At 35.6% G+C, this 7,608-nt stretch overlaps 1 long non-coding RNA gene across 1 annotated transcript; it reads left to right on the top strand.

The window, feature by feature from the left end:
• LOC146390672 (uncharacterized) lies at positions 1-7,377 on the top strand. The gene is made up of 4 exons (XR_014799096.1): positions 1-59; positions 1,829-1,861; positions 6,386-6,546; positions 6,766-7,377. It is a non-coding gene; the product is annotated as an uncharacterized LOC146390672 (long non-coding RNA).
• The last annotated feature ends 231 nt before the right edge of the window (positions 7,378-7,608 follow it).

Here is a 7,608-nt window from a genome sequence, read left to right as displayed (position 1 = left end):
CTGGTGTTTGAGAACGTGGAGGACAAAAGGATACCAAAGAATCGAAAACTATGACAAAGGTAAATACTTAAAGTTCGATACGTTTTCATCAATGGTTATTTTAGTAACTTTCTATAGTCGTCCTAAACGGTATAAGGGGGAGAAGCATAACATCTTTAGCTAGCAGGTAGAACTGGGTTAATTTACTGCATTGTCTTTGGCAAACATAATTTAAAGTTAATTACAAAACTCTTACTGCCTATATTCTACTCAATAAAGTTCTTATTCTGTTTTCATCGCACCATTCTCTCTATACAGTTTTTGAATTTACACACTATAACGTACACGGCAGTTTTTTTTTCTGTGCTTCTGCAACTGTTTCTTAGGTTTTCCTATAAAGTTTTTGTAATTAATTAAAAAAATTTATATTATTTTTTTGGCTTTAGTGGATTCCCGCTCAGCTAACTTGGCCATTATGCACTACCCAGTAAACAAAATGGCTGAACAGTATCTTAAATGTCTGAACATGAGCTAGTCATACCATGTTACGTAATATTCATGTGCAGTGTAGCAAGCTCACCTTATAGGGGTGTAAAACATGAGGCGTATGAGGTGATTGTTTAAATTACAGCAGTAGGTGCCTGCAGCTGAAACGGTTTTCTGATCTGAACGTGAACCTACTGGTCACGTTTACGGTAATGTTACCAGATATGCATTGTACTATAGGAAAACGGTGGTGGATCAGTGTGCAAAAAGCCCCCAAAAGAAACACACAGCTTCTTTAGCTCAAACACTTTCTGATCTCTTAGATACTGTGCTGTTCCATCTAGGTATTGGTTACTGAGAAATGTTAGGTCATTAATTAATTAAGAGAGTGCAGCTGTTCAGATCAGATGGTGAAGTAGGAAAATGCAGAACATGTTACTATAGCTGAATGCTGTGTAAAATACTAGTAATAAATCTAACTCCCATTTATGGCTTTTACTACTGTGGGGCTAAATAAAAAATTACAGACATAATGAAATCTGCTACAATTACAAAGCTTAAGTTTAAAACAATTATTATATATTAAGCATTTTTTTGCTCCTTTTTTTTAATTCTTTTTGCTAATAATGGACTCAATTTTATTATCAAGTTCAAAGACCTATTAAACTTTTAAACCATTAAATCCAGGAAATTAGATGCCCGTAAATGTACGAGACCCTCTTTATGGCTAGTATCCCCAAATATTTAATAATCCTTTCTAAAAGTACACAAATTTTGTTCTTTTCAATTAAATAGTGCATGTTTAATGTATTCTTGAGCAGGTAAAAATTCCACTAAATTAGTTTTTGCATATTTTTAAGTATAATCAAATTTTTATAGTTTGCGAGTATTTTTAATTTGGAGATTTTGCCACTTGATTTGAAGTTTGGATAGTGCTTTATAGTAATTTGTAAATGTTTTGAACTCATCTGGCTTCTTAATAATTTAATAAAAAATTAACAAGCCATGTAATAATTTGAAAACCACTAGGGACCACTTATTACTATGTCACCAATTTTTTACTTAAAGGAATTTAGGATTTATGTCTGTCAAGTCATTTGTTCTGGCATAAGTCACCATTTTGATATATCTCCCTTTGACTTTAAAGTCTGTCAGCTAGTTAGATACATTTTTGCACTGCTAGTGTTTGCTGCTTGAATTAGTCAGTTTATCATATAAACACATGCAGTGCCTTTCAAACTTTTAATTACACTGTTCATTTTGTGCATTAGTAAGACAATCTTTTATATTGAATTATCCTGGGAAAAAACAAAAATGTTTGTATTTTCTCATGCACTTTCTTTAATTTCCTTATCACGTTTAGATTCTACAAAATCACAAGCACCATCTTTGACATGTAAGTAACTTTCATATTATTTGTATTACTTATTATTATTATTATTTTTGAAAAGTGATGGTCTTTGGGGCATCCTTTTTTTTACTAGTATTCAGTATATATATATATATATATATATATATATATTATTTATTTATTTAGGCACAGGAGGCAATGATCAATTTTAAAATTTAACATTTATTTAAATTTCCATCTTTTATGCTAACAATAATGCCAACAGTGTTCTCTTCACTTGTCCCACAACTCTGACAGTTTTGGTCCTCTGCTCTCCTCACAATCCGATTGTTCAGTCTGACGTCACTAGCCGTGTCTGGGTCTAAACTCTGCTGCAGGTCCATATATCAAACGATCACTATGGCATTACTGAGAGTTGAAAAACTGTCTAAAGTCTTTCATCTTTAATAAAATGATCAGCGTTCTGCTCTACCAGGTGTAACAATTGAGTTTAACATCCAGGCATCCATGAAAACGGAATTTATGACATTTAACGGAGTTAGAAGTTAGCAGGAAGTTAGCTCGCTAGCTTCTATCTAAATACAATATAGCATGTCCTGACTGCGGAGTTTTGGAAACAAATTCAAACGTACAGCTCTGTTATCACTTCCAACATAAATGAAGACAGAAAACTAAACAGCAGTGACGTTTGTAGGGTTACTGAAGTTTGGCTAGCTGGTATATAATGATGTGCTACGTGACCGCTAGCGACACAGCTATGTTAGCATAATATGAACAAGCTAACTTTTTTTCCACTCGATAAAAGTTAACGTGAGTGTTCTCGGTGGTCAGGAACAAATGTAATCGCATGGCAGGATGCTGTAAAAGGACCAAACTTCAGCCAGGAGAACAACTGAGATAATCCATCCACAATACGAGGTTAGTCATTCATATACTGCTGCATGGACTGGGCTGTAGTTACATCCTAAGGTTTTAAAAACTGAGCTTAAATAAATGATTAGCGGTAATAAAAGCCAGGGAGGTCAGCAGTGATCACTGACTGTTTTAGGAGCTTTTTGAGATCAAATAGAAGAAAATACATAACATTAAACATGTTAACAACACAAAAGCCATATTAAACGCAGACTACTTTAGACCCGGAAGTAGGATTCGTCACGTCATCACTGAACAACCGGATTGGCTGATTTCCATCTGAGCTGCTACTGTCAACTGCATTAAACTGATTTTACATTGCCTTGTTATTCTAATCTTTATCTGCGTTTTGGACTCCAAACATTCACACCTGCTGTTAGTAACCAGAGCTCACAAGAGTGTAAGGCGTGTAGTTCAATAAAGTGATCGATGTGTTCACTAGCTGATTTCAATAAACCGGTAACTTATCAAATCCATATTTTATAGGAAGTACATTACTGATAAAAGTGGTAATAAACACGGTAACCAATAAAAATTTAAATTTCCTGTTATAAAAAAACAGTGTGAGCTCGGTTTTCTAACACCAGATGTGAACATCTACAGACTTTAAGCGCTGGTAAAGATTTAAAAATAAAAGCATTCAATAACATAACATTAAACACTAAATTAGTTTGATGGTGTTGACAGCAGCAGCTCAATGTTAATCAGCTGATGGTGATGGAAGAAGATGAGCGAGAGAGAGCCAGGGACAACAACGTCACATTAGAAAGGTATAGTAATCATCCACAACTATTTTCAATTGCGGATGATAAAGGATTCAGAAAGTTTATTCATGCAGGCCCATATGACAGAGAATGTGCATATTCTTTTTGTTTTCGTATTTTAATTTATATTTGTGTTGTGGTTTTCAGTGTTTTGTGTTGTTTCACTTTAAATTTGTTTAAAAGGAAAAAGCTGAAAATTTAAATAGTTAAAAGTTGAAATGTAAATAGTTGTTTTTTGTATTATATGATTTATTTATTACATTTTATGTGGAGAGAATAAATAAAAGTATATTTACGGTGCCCGCTAGAGACAAAGCACGTACAAACCCCAAAACACGTAAAAATTCCAAAACACGTACAAACTCCAAAGCACGTAAAAAACACAACAGAAGTGCTCCAGGATGCTAGGCACAGTGTTGAGCTTTTGTTACCTAGTGGCTACACAAGCCAGGAAGTACCAACGACCGGATTTGGTGTGTGGTAGTAACAGGTAAATGAACAGTATTTGGAATTTTTTATGAATATATATGAGTGCTTGTGTATAAATACACAAACATTACACATATGATTTCAATTGTGTAAATTAAGTGATCTAGATAGCTCTGTTTTGGAAGTTCAGTTAACGCTAGAAATGGGTTTTGGAGTTTGTACATGCTTTGTCTCTAGGGGCCACCATATATATTTATATATAAACATATATAAATAGAACCACGTTTCTTTTTTTACATTAGTAATTCCTTTTGTGCATAATTTTATATTGTTGTTAATAATAAATTAATTAAAGCAACAAAACAACCTGAAGAGCCGGTTGGGAGCCGAAAGAGCCGGCTTTCTAAAAAGAAACATCACTAGTTGTGTAATATGCTGGTATTGATGTGATCAAAAATGAACTGAGTTGTTTCGTATTCTATAGAAATTGTACATCTAATTAATAACAAGGCTTTCTGCTGGTGTTATTAATTAAAAATTTATTGTTTTATTTTTAAGCAACAACTTTTTAGCATGAAGTCAGTCCATGCTGTACAGGACAGATTTGTAAACTGTGCATACAAAAATAGACTATTTTACAAAATTGCTCTTTCAACAAATGTAAATCACAGCAGATTTTTTTTGTTGTAGGTGCACTGTCACAACTAGAAATGTGGGGGGAAGTCCTCAAAATTAAAGGCAGAACAGGAAAATACATGGAAATAACAATTTTCCTTTAAGCACATCAGTAAAGGTCGATCCGGATACTTGATAACTGTTGGTATAGGTATGACATGAATTTGAATCTCCATTATCACAGGTTTTAATTGGGAGGCAACATGCAGATATACAGGAGGACTATAAACAGCAATTCCTATTGCATACAACTGTTTTAGAAAATATCAACAACACTGTTAATTTATCACTTGCTGGTCTATAGACTTTACAGTGTGGATGGATGGAAAATCCATCTGGCTCCACTCTGGCTGAATTGGTGCTACAAACAACTCTGCGCTCGGCTTTCCTGGCTGTGTGTGGATTTATACTTACACATCCAAATTTTGACCCTATTTTTCTTCCTTTCAGCTGATTGGTCAATTTCATGTCAATCACCAATTAAACAATCCAATCAGAGAACATCTCCAGAAGTTGATTCTGTTCATCTGGACGTAGCATTTTCAGTGGGAGAAAATGCTGCAAGCGCTACGTCCAGATGAACAGAATCAACTTTTGGAGATTTACTTACCTGGATGATTGAGCATGCATCAAGACAATCAGAGAACAGATAGGTTTGGCTGTTGGAGGGCTGCATTACGGAGCTTCAGGTCCTGGAAGAATAAATTCCCTTTTACATACCAGACCAACATTTTTCTTCATTAGCACGAAGGAAAACAGTCTGTGCGTGTCAGAGTTCAGTGGTTTTTGTGTCACAGGGTTTATAATATGTGTAAAAATCTGGCCAGGGACCATCACATCACACTGCTATCATATTTTTCTGTTGCTATCATGTTTCTTTTCTGAGATGTTGTTACTTTTATGACAGATGTAACGAGAAATCTTCCAGAAAGTTAAATTTTTTATTCTAATCAAATATTTGATTCTGATAACAGATAAAGATTTTTTTTTTACTTTTGTTCTGCTATTTCATAGTTTATACAAATTTTGGCCAATTCCTATTTATTTTAACCCTTTAGCCCCCAAAAAGTCGCCAGCGACAGGTTTTTCCAAACCTGTCTCGTCAAACCTGAGCTCTGCCAGGGGCCCAACACGCCTGGACTTTTAGAAGAAAAGAGATGTCCGAAAATAAACCACAGGGTCAAATACTTGATTTTGTTCAGTGTTTTAGAGTTATTAATTTGAATTGACTAATTTAAATATTTTATTCATGTACATTTTGATTGCATTTAGTAAAAATGGCAAAATTTCAATTTCTTTTTTTTTTCTGTTATTAATCCTTGATTACATTCATATAGTATACAGTAGTGGAAAAAACCTACCAGACCTACCAGTTATCCTGCGTAACATTATTGGGGATAAAGGGTTAAGGAACCTCAATTAATTTTTTTAGTTTAGCTTGTGTTTACTACCATATTTTTTTTTATCACCACACAGTAAACGTTAAGTAATATGTAAAGCGTCCATTTATCCTCCATTCCGGTCCATTATCTTAAGCTTAGGCTGCTGCCCCTCGACCCAATCCGGTACTAAGTAGAGAGGCCCAGACTTCACTCTCTCCAGGCACTTGGCCCAGCTCTTCCGGGGGAATCCCAAGGCATTCCCAGGCCAGCCGAAAAACATAGTCCCTCCAGCAAATCCTGGGTGTTCTGGGTCTCTTCCTGGTGGGACGTGCCCAAAACACCTCACCAGGGAGGCATCCTAACCAGATGCCAGTATCTAATCTGTCCTTTTTGTATGTTCCCCTCAGGTTGCCATGGTAGCAGATACAGGGGAAACAAGTGTAGACGATGCCACAAGAAGGATGATGAAATTCCTCATATCACCTGAGCTGGCTGTGGAGTACAACATGCTTGGCCGACATGGGGGAAAAAAAGTTCAGAGATTTGCGTCTTTTTAATGTTGTGTATGGTAAGTTAGTTTCACTTGAGACATTTGAACTTTAGAAAACTAAACTTTTTTAATAAAGTGTTTGAAAGTGTAACTGAGATCGGTTATCGTGCAATTTGTATATATTTTTTGAGGCAATAAAGTGAAATAAACATTGTTCTTTGCAAATCATCACCAAATGAAGTAAGCTAAGATTAACTTTACTTTGGCTTGCCCATTTTTCTTCTTCTTCATTTGCAGAGGCACTGAAGAATTATTTAACATCAAAAGTCAACTTGCAAGAAGCAGAGAAGGCTCTGTCCAAGTGGTTCACTGGAGCTAAAGACAGAGGGGGACCGAGGGCTGCAAGGGTACAAAATAGACTTACGGCTCTGTAAAAAAACAAAAAAAGAAACCCTGCTGATTCAAGATAAGCTTTTGAGTTTTCCATCTGACTTTTTCCCCATGTTGCTACAGTTCCAAATATCTAAGGAATTTTGCTGTAGTTTGACATTTGTAGTTTTTAAACGTTTACGCACTTTGGAATACAGTTACGTAAAATCACAGTTGTTGGACAAAATAAATGTGAAAAATGTTGTTTTGTGTACCCTCGTGATTTTTGAAATGGTTTTATTTACAAACTAGATTTTGTTTGCGGTCAGCTTTAATATATTTGGTGTCTTTGTGTCACAGAACCCGTATTAGCCGTCTGAAAAATTGATTTTGTGACTGTTTTACTACATGGGGCCCACTCAGTGCCAGAACTTAGTCAATTCAAACTAGAAGTAAGATGCAAATACAGAACCCACTGCTAATGCCATTCCAACTTTTTAGCTCATGTTTTCCTCATGTTGTACCCACTAAGAACTTGAAAAATGGGGCCCAGGTGGGTTTCAGTGTACTTTGCCCAGTTGGGGTCCATTTAGTTCCCAGATTTTACCAATATAACACCAAAATGGGCTTATAAAATGGGGCCATTATGGAACCCGCAGACAATCCCACTTAAAACCCACTTTTTAGCCTATGTGGTACTCACATGGTACCCACAAAACAACTTGAAAGGTTGGGCCCAGGTGGGTTTCTGTGTACTTTGCCCAGTTGGGG

Source organism: Perissodus microlepis, chromosome 3 (genome assembly GCF_051167445.1).
Source record: "Perissodus microlepis isolate ML-2025 ecotype Zambia chromosome 3, ASM5116744v1, whole genome shotgun sequence".
In the NCBI taxonomy this organism is placed as follows: Eukaryota; Metazoa; Chordata; class Actinopteri; order Cichliformes; family Cichlidae; genus Perissodus; species Perissodus microlepis.
The sequence above is the reverse complement of the archived record's forward strand: the minus strand, read 5'-3'. Positions and strand labels throughout refer to the sequence as shown.